The sequence below is a fragment of the Staurois parvus genome, unplaced genomic scaffold, assembly GCF_062004578.1.
Source record: "Staurois parvus isolate SC_StPar_1 unplaced genomic scaffold, SC_StPar_1.0 ptg002063l, whole genome shotgun sequence".
Lineage (NCBI taxonomy): Eukaryota > Metazoa > Chordata > Amphibia > Anura > Ranidae > Staurois > Staurois parvus.
In genome coordinates this window covers 184,101-198,629 of record NW_028319859.1, presented here as the reverse complement: position 1 = coordinate 198,629, position 14,529 = coordinate 184,101, and positions in this window count along the sequence as shown.

The following is a 14,529-nucleotide window of genomic DNA, read 5'->3' as shown; positions in this document are numbered from 1 at the left end:
ATGGGAAATGGTTAAATACAATATATTTAAATATAATTTATAATAAACCTGAAGACAGTAACACAAAAATAGCATTATACAAAATAAAATAAAATAAAAGTAAAAAAAAATAAAGACTATCCTGTATATTCCCTTTAAGAATAACTCGGTGTCTCTGTGATCCGTAAGCAGAAAGCCTCCATTCTGTGTCATTCTCTCCATTTAAACTCCGGCATTCAACAAATGACATTAGCGGCTATTATGCTTCATCTGAATATCTATTGATTTCAATGTTCAAAGGCATTCAGAAAGCTGCCTACGCCGAATAATAAAGCGTGGAATTAAAGGACGGGACATCGTGTATTCGCACCATCCGGGAAACACGGGATCCCAATGACTGGATGTGACCTACACGTCTATTGTACAGATACGAGCTCCGAGTCATCTCTTGTGTGGAGGGGTGAGAGCTCCGTCCAGTCTATGGCTTCCGTCACATGTTCCCCATCAACGGTGGAGTTCACCAATCTGAACCCACTGAATGTCAGTCATACTTCAGGAGTATACAGTATATACCAGCAAGACGGGATCCCAATGACTGGAGGTGACCTACACGTCTATTGTACAGATACGAGCTCCAAGTCATCTCTTGTGTGGAGGGGTGAGAGCTCCGTCCAGTCTATGGCTTCCCTCACACGTTCCCTATCAACGGTGGAGTTCACCAATCTGAACCCACTGAATGTCAGTCATACTTCAGGAGTATACAGTATATACCAGCAGCAACACTCCAAGGATCCCGATCACACCTTCTCTGATCTGCTGGGGTGCATTATGTAACCCCTTCCCCTCTCACCTCTTCACTACCCCCCCCCCCCCCCCCAATTGTTACATTTCTGCTATGGACCTGTTTATTCAGTTTATTCAGCAATAACTTTGTCATTACTAAAGATAACAAGGTAATACATTAATTGTTTTTTTTTACCACTTGCAGACCCCTCGCCTGAAATGTACTACGGACAGGCGGCTCACACAGGCACAGCGACTTACCTGTATGTCCAGGGGTGTCTTTTGGGTTTGTGCTGCCTTAAGCTACACTAAATCTCCCCCCCCCCCTTCTAAATTGGAGCCAAAGAAGCAAGAGGCGTATTGGAATGGTGAAAATATGTGCACAATATGTGACAGTATGCCACGGAATGAGAGGGACCTGAAAAAACTGAGATAGAGAGAAAAGAGGGGGGGAGAGGAAGAGAGAAAAGAGGGGGGGAGAGGAAGAGAGAAAAGAGGGGGGGAGAGGAAGAGAGAAAAGAGGGGGGGGGAGGAAGAGAGAAGGGGGGGTGAGGAAGAGAGAAAAGAGGGGGGGAGAGGAAGAGAGAAAAGAGGGGGGGGGGGAGGAAGAGAGAAAAGAGGGGGGGAGAGGAAGAGAGAAAAGAGGGGGGGAGAGGAAGAGAGAAGGGGGGGTGAGGAAGAGAGAAGGGGGGTGAGGAAGAGAGAAGGGGAGAGGGAGGAAGGGGAAGAAAGGGAGGGAGGGGGAGGGTGGGGAGGAGAGAGAGGGGGGAGGAGGAGGGGGGGAGAGAGGGAGAGAGAGAAGAGAGGGAGAGAGAGAAGAGAGGGAGAGAGGATGAGAGAGAAGAGAGGGAGAGAGGGGATGCAGTATTATCCACTGTATTAGTTTCAATGGAGATGTCAGAGGTAGCTGGTGTCAAACTGGCCACTGCACACTGACCACTGACCACTGCACACTGACCACTGACCACTGACCACTGACCACTGCACAATCACAGTCCTACTATAAGTCCTTGCTCACTGCCATTAGTAGTAAAAAAAAAAAAAAAAAATTCCAGTATATGTGGCAGCACAGTGGCTAAATGGTTAGCATTTCCACCTGGGAGTATTCGGGTCCTTGGTTCGAATCCCAACCACAGCACCACCTGCCTGGAGTTTGCATGTTCTCCCTGTGCCTGGATGGGTTTCCTCTGGGTACTCCAGTTTCCTCCAACACTCCAAAAGACATGCTGGTAGGTTAATTGGCTCCTGTCTAAATTGGCCCTAGTCTGTGTATGTATGGATGTAAGTTAGGGACCTTAGTTTGTACGCTCCTCGGGGGCGGGGACTGATGTGAATGTACAATATATATACGTAGAGCGCTGCGTAAATTGATGGCGCTATATAAGTACCTGAAATAAAAAAGTATATACAGTTGTGGTCAACATGTTGCCTCCTCTGGCAGAATCGGTGAAATTTTGGCATTGATATAGAAGATCAGACTGATCCTGCCAAAAAACTGTCTTTTATGTAAGGGTAGTGATGATATGAAGCCATTTATTATCACAGAGTTGTTTGGCTCCTTTTTAAATACTAATGATAACAGAAATCCCCCAAATGGCCCGGATCAGAAGTCTCCGCCCCGGATCAGAAGTCTCTGTCCCCCTGGATCAGAAGTCTCCACCCCCCGGATCAGAAGTCTCCGCCCCTGGATCAGAAGTCTCCGCCCCTGGAATGCTGGGCCTTGGTACAGACACACCAGGTGACACACACAGAGTACAATGGCAGTTAAAAGTGAATTTTCCACATCTGTGGCTTTTTAAATTGCAATTACTCTCTGTATATAAATAGTCAGTGAGTTTGTTCACTCTCACATGGATGCACTGAGCCATGGGGAGCAGAAAAGAACCTAAGACCTGCGTAAGAACGGTAATGGAACTTTATAAAGATGGAAAAGGATATGAAAAGATATTCAAAGCCTTCAATATGCAAGTCAGTGCTGTTCAAGTACATATTAAGAAGTGTAAAGTTCAGGGACCTCTTGATACCAAGCCAAGGTCAGGTAGACCAAGAAAGATGGCAGCCACAACTGACAGAAGAATTGTTCGGGATACAAAGAAAAACCCCCCCACAAGTAACCTCAGGAGAAATACAGGCTGCTCTGGAAAAAAACGGTGCGGTAGTTTCAATGACCACAATACAATGATACTTGAACAAAAATGAGCTGCATGGTCAAGTTGCCAGAAAGAAGCCTCTACACAGCCTTACACTGTGTTCATATATATACACTGCACACATATATATATATATATATACAGACAATATCATTAAAAGACGCCTTGTTTGTAATTTAAAAAAAATATATATATATATATATACTGCACATATATATATATATATATATATACACACATACACAGTGTGTGTGTATATATGTACAGTGTGTGTATATATATATATATACAGTTGCAAGAAAAAGTATGTGAACCCCTTGGGATTACGTGGAATTTTGCATGAATTGGGCATAAAATGTGCTCTGAACGTCATCTAAGTCACAACAATAGAAGAACACAGTCTGCTGAACATAATACTACACAAACATTAGATGTTGCCATGGTTTAATTGCACATAACATGTAAACATTCACAGTGCAGGGAGGAAAAGTATGTGAACCTTTGGACTTAATAACCGGTTGACCCTCCTTTGGCAGCAATAACCTCAACCAAACGTTTCCTGTAGTTGCAGATCAGACCTGCACAACGATCTGGAGTCATTTTGGACCACTCCTCTTCACAAAACTGTTTCAGTGTAGCAATATTCTTGGGATGTCTGGTGTGAATCGCTCTCTTAAGGTCATGCCTCAGCATTTCAATGGGGTTGAGGTCAGGACTCTGACTGGGCCACTCCAGAAGGTGTATTCTGTGCTGTTGCAGCCATTGTTTTGTTGAATGACTTGTATGCTTTGGGTCATTGTCCTGTTGCATCACCCGTCCTCTGCGGAGCTTCAGTTGGCGGACAGATGGTAGTACGTTTTCCTGCAAAATGTCTTGATAAACTCTGGAATTCATTTTCCCATCAATGACAACAATCCGTCCAGGCCCTGAGGCAGCAAAGCAGCCCCAAACCATGATGCTCCCTCCACCATGTTTCACAGTGGGGATGAGGTTTTGATGTTGGTGTGCTGTGCCTTTTATTCTCCACACATAGTGTTGTGTGTTCTTCCCAAACAACTCAATCTTGGTGTCATCTGTCCACAGTATATTCTGCCAGTAGTGCTGTGGAACATCCAGGTGCTCTTTTGCAAACTTCAAACGTGCTGCAATCTTCTTTTTGGACAGCAATGGCTTCCTCCGTGGTGTCCTCCCATGTACTCCATTCTTGTTTAATGTTTTCCTTATTGTAGATGTGTCAACAAAAATGTTAGCATGTACCAGAGATTTCTGTAGGTCTTTAACTGACACTCTGGGATTCTTCTTTACCTCATGCATCATTCTGCGCTGTGCTCTTGCAGTCATTTTTACAGGACGACCACGCCTAGGGAGAGTAGCAACAGTGCTAAACTTTCTCCATTTGTAGACAGTCTGTCTTACCGTGGACACAGGAACATCAAGGCTCAAGGAGATACTTGTGTAACCCTTTCCAGCTTCATGCAAATCAACAATTCTTGATCGTTGCTCTTCTGAGAGCTCTTTTCTGCGAGGCATGGTTCACATCAGACAGTGCTTCTTGAAACCAGTAAACCCAAAACAGGTGTCAGCAACACATCCAATATCATCACACTGATTGGAGTCAAGGTTGGCTCACTCCTGGCTCCAATTAGCTCTGGGAGAAGTCATTAAGCTAGGGCCTCACATACTTTTTCCTCCCTGCACTGTGAATGTTTACATGTTATGTGCAATTAAACCATGGCAACATCTAATGTTTGTGTAGTATTATGTTCAGCAGACTGTGTTCTTCTATTGTTGTGACTTAGATGACGTTCAGAGCACATTTTATGCCCAATTCATGCAAAACTCCACGTAATCCCAAGGGGTTCACATACTTTTTCTTGCAACTGTATATATGTGCAGTATATATATATATATTTATTTATTTTTAAATTACAAACAAGGCGTTTCTTTTAATGGCATTGTCTTGCATAAATGGTCTTTTTTCCTGCAATCCCTGACAAATAAGTTGGCAAAACTAAAAAAAAAAAAATGACTATTAGTTCTTTTCCTAACCAATGTTCCTTTACAGTACAACCAAAGGCAATTTTTTTTATTTTTTTTTGGATGGTGTGGAGAGGGATTAGTCCCCCTGTCAGGTTTTATTGCAGTCTGCGCCCCCCGTTATGGAGATTCCCCCTCTCTTTTTGTCCCATTTTATCATTGAAAGTAAAAGAAAATCTCAAATTTTGGGTTGTTCCCAGAACAGTAATAGAGGGGAAATCTTCCAATGGGGACCCTCGTTCTGGTGGCCTGGGGGTCCCACAGTCTTAAGGGTGATAGGAAGCTTCAGTCGGTGATTTGCTTTGTGGGTTTTACTCACAAATGACATTTTCATTATACCGGCGGTACATTAGTGAGGAGCATCGAACTCCAAGCCCGCTCTGTAATGATGCCATGTGTTGCTATTTTTAGTATGTAAACATTATTTTTATGATCTCATACCGTTTGCACAATCCTTCTCTGAAGTATATATATATATATGTGTGTTGTATATATAACAGGTTATTAATCGACCTGGAGACAAATTATTTGCAGGTTTGGCCGTTAAGGTCGGCTCCATTACTTATATTGCTATTTGTTTGATTTTCAGTGAAGTTTTTTGAAGATTCCTTATATTAACCCCTCGCCCCTCCAGAGAATTTCCCCCCCTTCATGACCAGGCCGCTTTTTGCGATACAGCGCTGCGTTACTTTAACTGGCAATTGCACGGTCGTGCAACGCCGCACCCAAATTAAAATGACGTCCTTTTTTTCTCACAAAGAGAGATTTCTTTCGGTGGTATTTGATCGCCTGTGTGTTTTTTCATTTTTCACGCTATATACGGTGGGGCAAAAAAGTATTTAGTCACCACCAATTGTGCAAGTTCTCCCACTTACAAAGATGAGAGAGGCCTGTAATTGGCATCATAGGGAGACCTCAACTATGAGAGACAAAATGAGAAAACAAATCCAGACAATCTCATTGGCTGATCTGGAAAGAATTTATTTGCAAATTATGGTGGAAAATAAGTATTTGGTCACCTACAAACAAGCAAGATTTCTGGCTCTCACAGACCTGGACCTTCTTCTTTAAGAGGCTCCTCTGTCCTGCACTCATTACCTGTATCAATGGCACCTGTTTGAACTTGTTATCAGTATAAAAGACACCTGTCCACAACCTCAAACAGTCGCACTCCAAACTGCACTATGGTGAAGACCAAAGAGCTGTCGAAGGACACCAGAAACAAAATTGTAGACCTGCACCAGGCTGGGAAGACTGAATCTGCAATAGGCAAGCAGCTTGGTGTGAACAAATCAACTGTGGGAGCAATAATTAGAAAATGGAAGACATACAAGACCACTGATAATCTCCCTCGATCTGGGGCTCCACGCAAGATCTCACCCCGTGGGGTCAAAATGATCACAAGAACGGTGAGCAAAAATCCCAGGACCACACGGGGGCACCTAGTGAATGACCTGCAGAGAGCTGGGACCAACGTAACAAAGGCTACCATCAGTAACACACTACGCCGCCAGGGACTCAGATCCTGCAGTGCCAGACGTGTCCCCCTGCTTAAGCCAGTACATGTCCGGGCCCGTCTGAAGTTTGCTAGAGAGCATTTGGATGATCCAGAAGAGGATTGGGAGAATGTCATATGGTCAGATGAAACCAAAATAGAACTGTTTGGTAGAAACACAACTCGTCGTGTTTGGAGGAGAGAGAATGCTGAGTTGCATCCAAAGAACACCATACCTACTGTGAAGCATGGGGGTGCCAACATCATGCTTTGGTGCTGTTTCTTTGCAGAGGGACCAGGACGACTGATCCATGTACAGGACAGAATGAATGGGGCCATGTATCGTGAGATTTTGAGTGCAAACCTCCTTCCATCAGCAAGGGTATTGAAGATGAAACGTGGCTGGGTCTTCCAACATGACAGTGATCCCAAACATACCGCCCGGCCAACGAAGGAGTGGCTTCGTAAGAAGCATTTCAAGGTCCTGGAGTGGCCTAGCCAGTCTCCAGATCTCAACCCCATAGAAAACCTTTGGAGGGAGTTGAAAGTCCGTGTTGCCCAGCGACAGCCCCAAAACATCACTGCTCTAGAGGAGATCTGCATGGAGGATGGGCCAACATACCAGCAACAGTGTGTGCCAACCTTGTGAGGACTTCCAGGAAACGTCTGACCTCTGTCATTGCCAACAAAGGATATATAACAAAGTATTGACATGAACTTTTCATATTCACCAAATACTTATTTTCCACCATAATTTGCAAATAAATTCTTTCCAGATCAGCCAATGTGATTGTCTGGATTTGTTTTCTCATTTTGTCTCTCATAGTTGAGGTCTCCCTATGATGCCAATTACAGGCCTCTCTCATCTTTGTAAGTGGGAGAACTTGCACCATTGGTGGGGACTAAATACTTTTTTGCGCCATTGTATAAAAAGTCTGAGAATTTGGAGAAAAATAATATTTTTTACTTTTTGCTAACCACTTAAATATGGCGCAACAGTGGCATCACCAAGAACTGTACGTCCCTCCAAAATGGATGAAAAGACGGGAAGAAAACTGGTCTGGGAGGCTGCCAAAAGGCCTACAGCAACATGAAGGGAGCTGCAGGAATATCTGGCAAGTCCTGGCTGTGTGGTCCATGTGCAGCCTCTCAGACCAGTTTTCTTCCCATCTTTTCATCCATTTTGGAGGGATGTCCAGTTCTTGGTGATGTCACTGTTGCGCCATCTCCCGTGTTCTTCATATGTCTGGGCTCTGGGGTGGAGTGGCAAGATGGAAGAAAAACATCCAACACGGATAAATTCTGATGTGTTCTGGTCTGATGAACTTTGTGGCCATAATTCCAAAAGATACGTTTGGCGCAAAAATAACACTACACATCACCAAAAGAACACCATACCCACCGTGAAGCATGGTGGTGGCAGCATCATGCTTTGGGGATGTTTTTCTTCAGCTGGAACTGGGACCTCAGTCCAGGTAGAGGGAATGATGAACAGGTCCAAATACCGGTCAATATCGGCACCAAACCTTCAGGCTTCTGCGAGAAAGCTGAACATGAAGAGGAACTTCATCTTTCAGCATAACAACGACCCAAACCATACATCCAAATCCACAAAGGAATGGCTTCATCAGGAGAGGATGAATGTTTTGGAATAGCCCAGCCAGAGAACAGACCTGAATCCGATGGAAAATCTGTGGGGTGATGTGAAGGACAGGAGAAGCCCTCGCCTTCTGCCAGATTTGGAAGAGTGGGCAAATATTGCCAAGTCAGGATGTGCTGCGCTGATAGACTCCTCCCCAACAAGACTGAGTGCCGGAATCACATCAAAAGGGGCTTCAACAAAGGATTAGTGTAAGGGTGTGAATACTTATGCAACCAGATTATTTTAGTTTTTGTACTTTTACTTCCCTCCACCTAAAAGATTTCAGTTTGTTCAACTGTTTATAGGTCACATTAACCACTTCCAGTCCGGACACTTCCCCCCCTTCTAGTCCGGACACTTTGACCCCCTTCCAGTCCGGACACTTTCCCCCCATTCCAGTTCGGACACTTTCACCCCTTCCAGTTCGGACACTTTCACCCCCTTCCAATCCGGACACTTTCCCCCCTTCCAGTCCGGACACTTTCCCCGCCTTCCAGTCCGGACACTTTCCCCCCCTTCCAGTTCAGACACTTTCACCCCCTTCCTGTCCGGACACTTTCCCCCCCCTTCCAGTCCGGACACTTTCCCCCCCTTCCAGTCCGGACATTTTCCCCCCCCCTTCCAGTCCGGATACTTTCACCCCCCTTCCAGTCCGGACACTTTCCCCCCCTTCCAGTCTGGACACTTTCCCCCCCTTCCAGTCCGGACACTTTCACCTCCTTCCAGTCCGAACACTTTCACCCCCTTCCAGTCCGGACACTTTCACCCCCCTTCCAGTCCGGACACTTTCCCCCCCTTCCAGTCCGAACACTTTCACCCCCTTCCAGTCCGGACACTTTCACCCCCTTCCAGTCCGGACTCTTTCCCCCCCTTCCAGTCCGGACACTTCCCCCCCTTCCTGCCCGGACACTTTCACCCCCCTTCCAGCCCGGACACTTTCCCCCCCTTCCAGTCCGGACACTTTCCCCCCCTTCCAGTCCGGACACTTTCACCCCCTTCCAGTCCGGACACTTTCACCCCCTTCCAGTCCGGACTCTTTCCCCCCCTTCCAGTCCGGACACTTCCCCCCCTTCCTGCCCGGACACTTTCACCCCCCTTCCAGCCCGGACACTTTCACCCCCCTTCCAGTCCGGACACTTTCACCCCCTTCCAGTCCGGACACTTTCACCCCCCTTCCAGTCCGGGCACTTTCCCCCCCTTCCAGTCCGGACACTTTCCCCCCCTTCCAGTCCAGGCCAATTTTCAGCTTTCAGCGCTATCACACTTTGAATGACAATTGCGCGGTCATGCAACACTGTACTCATATGAATTTTTTACCATTTTTTTGAAACAGATAAAGCTTTATTTTGGTGGTATTTATTCACCGCTGGGATTTTTATTTTTTTGCTATATAAATGAAAAAGTCCACAAATTTTGAAAAAAAGTGTTTTTCTTATAAAAGTTTGCAAATAAATAATATTTCATCATAAATCTTGGCCAAAATGTATTCAGTTATCTTTTTAGTAAACAAAAATAACCCAAATTAGTTTATAACCAAAAATTATAATTTTTAAAAATAGTTTTTTACATTTTTATTTTATTTTTTTATAGTATTATTTATGTTTTTTTTTTACATTCTGTCACCCTAGCAGTATAGTGTTACCATGGTGACACTGTACTACTTGTGGGGGTGCGATGAAGATTTTTTTTACTTTTTTTACACTGATTGCTTTTACACCCATAAAGGCTGTAAAAGCAATAATTTCTCCTTCTCTCTGGCAGCATTCTTGCAGCCATTGAGAAATACTGTGAGAGCTGTGATTGGTCACAGCTTGTCACATGGTGCAAGGTTGTTGTGAATGGCCCTGTACCATGTGACCTCTGTGATCATTCACAGATTTCACACGTAGTAAGTAATGATGTCAGAAGTGACATCTTGCTTACTACTCTTCATGTGATCACTGATTGGCCAATCAGTGATCACATGATCGGGACCTCACACAGAGGTTCCGTACAACGATGGGACACAGCGGGCACCAAATCTTACTACCTGGTCTTCCGGGCACTGGGTCTTTTTTAATACTCTGCATGTGATTACTGATTGGCCAATCATCGGGACCTCTCACAGAGGTCCCGAACAGCGATCGGTGTTCCGGATTGCGGTGCTGTGCGCTCCCAGGGAGTGCTCACAATCCAAAATGGCGGCCATCATTTGTGAACGGCAACCAGCCCCAGGACTGCCACCTTCCGGCCATTTACATACAGCGGCTAAGTGGTTAAAAGTGGAAAAAGTTCAGAAATGATTTATCTTTGTCTCTTTGTTCCACATCACAGAAACCTGACATTTTACCCGGGGGGTGTGAAGACTTTATATCCACCGTCCTTCTATTTCTTCTTCCAGGTTGCGATACTCTTCATGAAGTGGTTTTGTCGCTGACGTTCGCTGTATTTAAAATCCGACAAGTGAAATGTCTGGCAGCAATTAGCGCACCTTTCCACGGCGGACGAGTAAAGGTCAGCGCGGATAATCACTTTCTCGGCTCTGAATGTCAACCGTGTATCTCCTGACAAGAGTGTCGGAAATGGAGGATCTAGATAAGAAAAGCTTCACTTTAAATCGCGCTCAGCCAATCAGAGAGCAGAAGGAAGAACACGGACAAGGCTAGCACATCATTCACGGGAAAAACAGAATTCCAGTTTTGGTAGAATTGTCTGAATACGAAATATCATTTCATGATCAGCCATTCAGCTTCTGTGGAGTTATTTCCATCATCACAAATATCCCGAGAAATGTAGCGAGCGAAATCCCCGACACGGACATCCAATATAATTCCCATATCATGTATCAACTGCAAATTGTTTTGGGATATTAACAACTTTTTTTTCTTTAGAGCAGGCGTCGCCCAAAAGTCCAAAGATCCCATGTGACCCTGTGCTTGCCTTTATCCAGCCCTTGGAGCTCTATTCCTCCCACTGACACCAATGATGGGGCGCTATTCCTCCCACTGACACCAATGATGGGGCGCTATTCCTCCTCCCACTGACACCAATGATGGGGCGCTATTCCTCCCACTGACACCAATGATGGGGCACTATTCCTCCCACTGATACCAATGATGGGGCACTATTCCTCCCACTGACACCAATGATGGGGCACTATTCCTCCCACTGACACCAATGATGGGGCACTATTCCTCCTGACACCAATGATGGGGCACTATTCCTCCCACTGACACCAATGATGGGGGGCTATTCCTCCCACTGACACCAATGATGGGGCACTATTCCTCCCACTGACACCAATGATGGGGCGCTATTCCTCCCACTGATACCAATGATGGGGCGCTATTCCTCCCACTGACACCAATGATGGGGTGCTATTCCTCCCACTGACACCAATGATGGGGCACTATTCCCCCCACTCACACCAATGATGGGGCACTATTCCTCCCACTGACACCAATGATGGGGCGCTATTCCTCCCACTCACACCAATGATGGGGCACTATTCCTATCACTGACACCAATGATGGGGCGCTATTCCTCCCACTGACACCAATGATGGAGCGCTATTCCTCCCACTCACACCAATGATGGGGCACTATTCCTATCACTGACACCAATGATGTGGCACTATTCCTCCCACTGACACCAATGATGGGGCACTATGCCTCCCACTGACACCAATGATGAGGAATTATTCCTCCTACAGACATCAATGAAGGGGCACTATTCTTCTCACTGACACCAATGATGGGGCGCTATTCCTCCCACTGACACCAATGATTGGCACTATTCTTCTCACTGATACCAATGATGGGGCACTATTCCTCCCACTGACACCAATGATGGGGCACTATTCCTCCCACTGACACCAATGATGGGGCACTATTCCTTCCACTGATACCAATGATGTGACTATTCCTTCCACTGATACCAATGATGGGGCACTATTCCTCCCACTGACACCAATGATGGGGCACTATTCCTCCCACTGACACCAATGATTGGCACTATTCTTCTCACTGATACCAATGATGGGGCACTATTCCTCCCACTGACACCAATGATGGGGCACTATTCCTCCCACTGACACCAATGATGGGGCACTATTCCTTCCACTGATACCAATGATGTGACTATTCCTTCCACTGATACCAATGATGGGGCACTATTCCTCCCACTGACACCAATGATGGGGCACTATTCCTCCCACTGACACCAATGATGGGGCACTATTCCTCCCACTGACACCAATGATGGGGCACTATTCCTCCCACTGACACCAATGATGGGGCACTATTCCTCCCACTGACACCAATGATGGGGCACTATTCCTCCCACTGACAACAATGATGGGGCACTATTCCTCCCACTGACACCAATGATGGGGCACTATTCCTCCCACTGATTCCAATGATGGGGCACTATTCCTCCCACTGACACCAATGATGGGGCACTATTCCTCCCACTGACACCAATGATGGGGCACTATTCCTCCCACTGATACCAATGATGGGGCACTATTCCTCCCACTGACACCAATGATGGGGCACTATTCCTCCCACTGATACCAATGATGGGGCACTATTCCTCCCACTGACACCAATGATGGGCCGCTATTCCTCCCACTGACACCAACGATGGGGCGCTATTCCTCCCACTCACACCAATGATGGGGCACTATTCCTATCACTGACACCAATGATGGGGCACTATTCCTCCCACTGACACCAACGATGGAGCACTATTCCTCCCACTGACACCAATGATGGGGCACTATTCCTCCCACTCACACCAATGATGGGGCACTATTCCTCCCACTCACACCAATGATGGGGCACTATTCCACCCACTGATACCAACGGTGGGGTCCTATTCCTCCCACTGACACCAGTTCTGGGGCACTATGCCTCCCACTGACACCAATGATGAGGAATTATTCCTCCTACAGACATCAATGAAGGGGCACTATTCCTCCCACTGACACCAATGATTGGCACTATTCTTCTCACTGATACCAATGATGGGGCACTATTCCTCCCACTGACACCAATGATGGGGCACTATTCCTCCCACTGACACCAATGATGGGGCACTATTCCTCCCACTGACACCAATGATGGGGCACTATTCCTCCCACTGACACCAATGATGGGGCACTATTCCTTCCACTGATACCAATGATGGGGCACTATTCCTCCCACTGATACCAATGATGGGGCACTATTCCTCCCACTGACACCAATGATGGGGCACTATTCCTCCCACTGACACCAATGATGGGGCACTATTCCTCCCACTGACAACAATGATGGGGCACTATTCCTCCCACTGACACCAATGATGGGGCACTATTCCTTCCACTGACACCAATGATGGTACACTATTCCTCCCACTGATTCCAATGATGGGGCACTATTCCTCCCACTGACACCAATGATGGGGCACTATTCCTCCCACTGATACCAATGATGGGGCACTATTCCTCCCACTGACACCAATGATGGGGCGCTATTCCTCCCACTGACACCAACGATGGGGCGCTATTCCTCCCACTCACACCAATGATGGGGCACTATTCCTATCACTGACACCAATGATGGGGCACTATTCCTCCCACTGACACCAACGATGGGGCACTATTCCTCCCACTGACACCAATGATGGGGCACTATTCCTCCCACTCACACCAATGATGGGGCACTATTCCTCCCACTCACACCAATGATGGGGCACTATTCCACCCACTGATACCAACGGTGGGGTCCTATTCCTCCCACTGACACCAGTTCTGGGGCACTATGCCTCCCACTGACACCAATGATGAGGAATTATTCCTCCTACAGACATCAATGAAGGGGCACTATTCTTCTCACTGACACCAATGATGGGGCGCTATTCCTCCCACTGACACCAATGATTGGCACTATTCTTCTCACTGATACCAATGATGGGGCACTATTCCTCCCACTGACACCAATGATGGGGCACTATTCCTCCCACTGATACCAATGATGGGGCACTATTCCTTCCACTGATACCAATGATGGGGCACTATTCCTTCCACTGATACCAATGATGGGGCACTATTCCTGCCACTGATACCAATGATGGGGCACTATTCCTCCCACTGATACCAATGATGGGGCACTATTCCTCCCACTGACACCAATGATGGGGCACTATTCCTCCCACTGACACCAATGATGGGGCACTATTCCTCCCACTGACAACAATGATGGGGCACTATTCCTCCCACTGACACTAATGATGGGTCACTATTCCTTCCACTGACACCAATGATGGGGCACTATTCCTCCCACTGATACCAATGATGGAGCACTATTCCTCCCACTGACACCAATGATTGGCACTATTCTTCTCACTGATACCAATGATGGGGCACTATTCCTGCCACTGATACCAATGATGGGGCACTATTCCTGCCACTGATACCAATG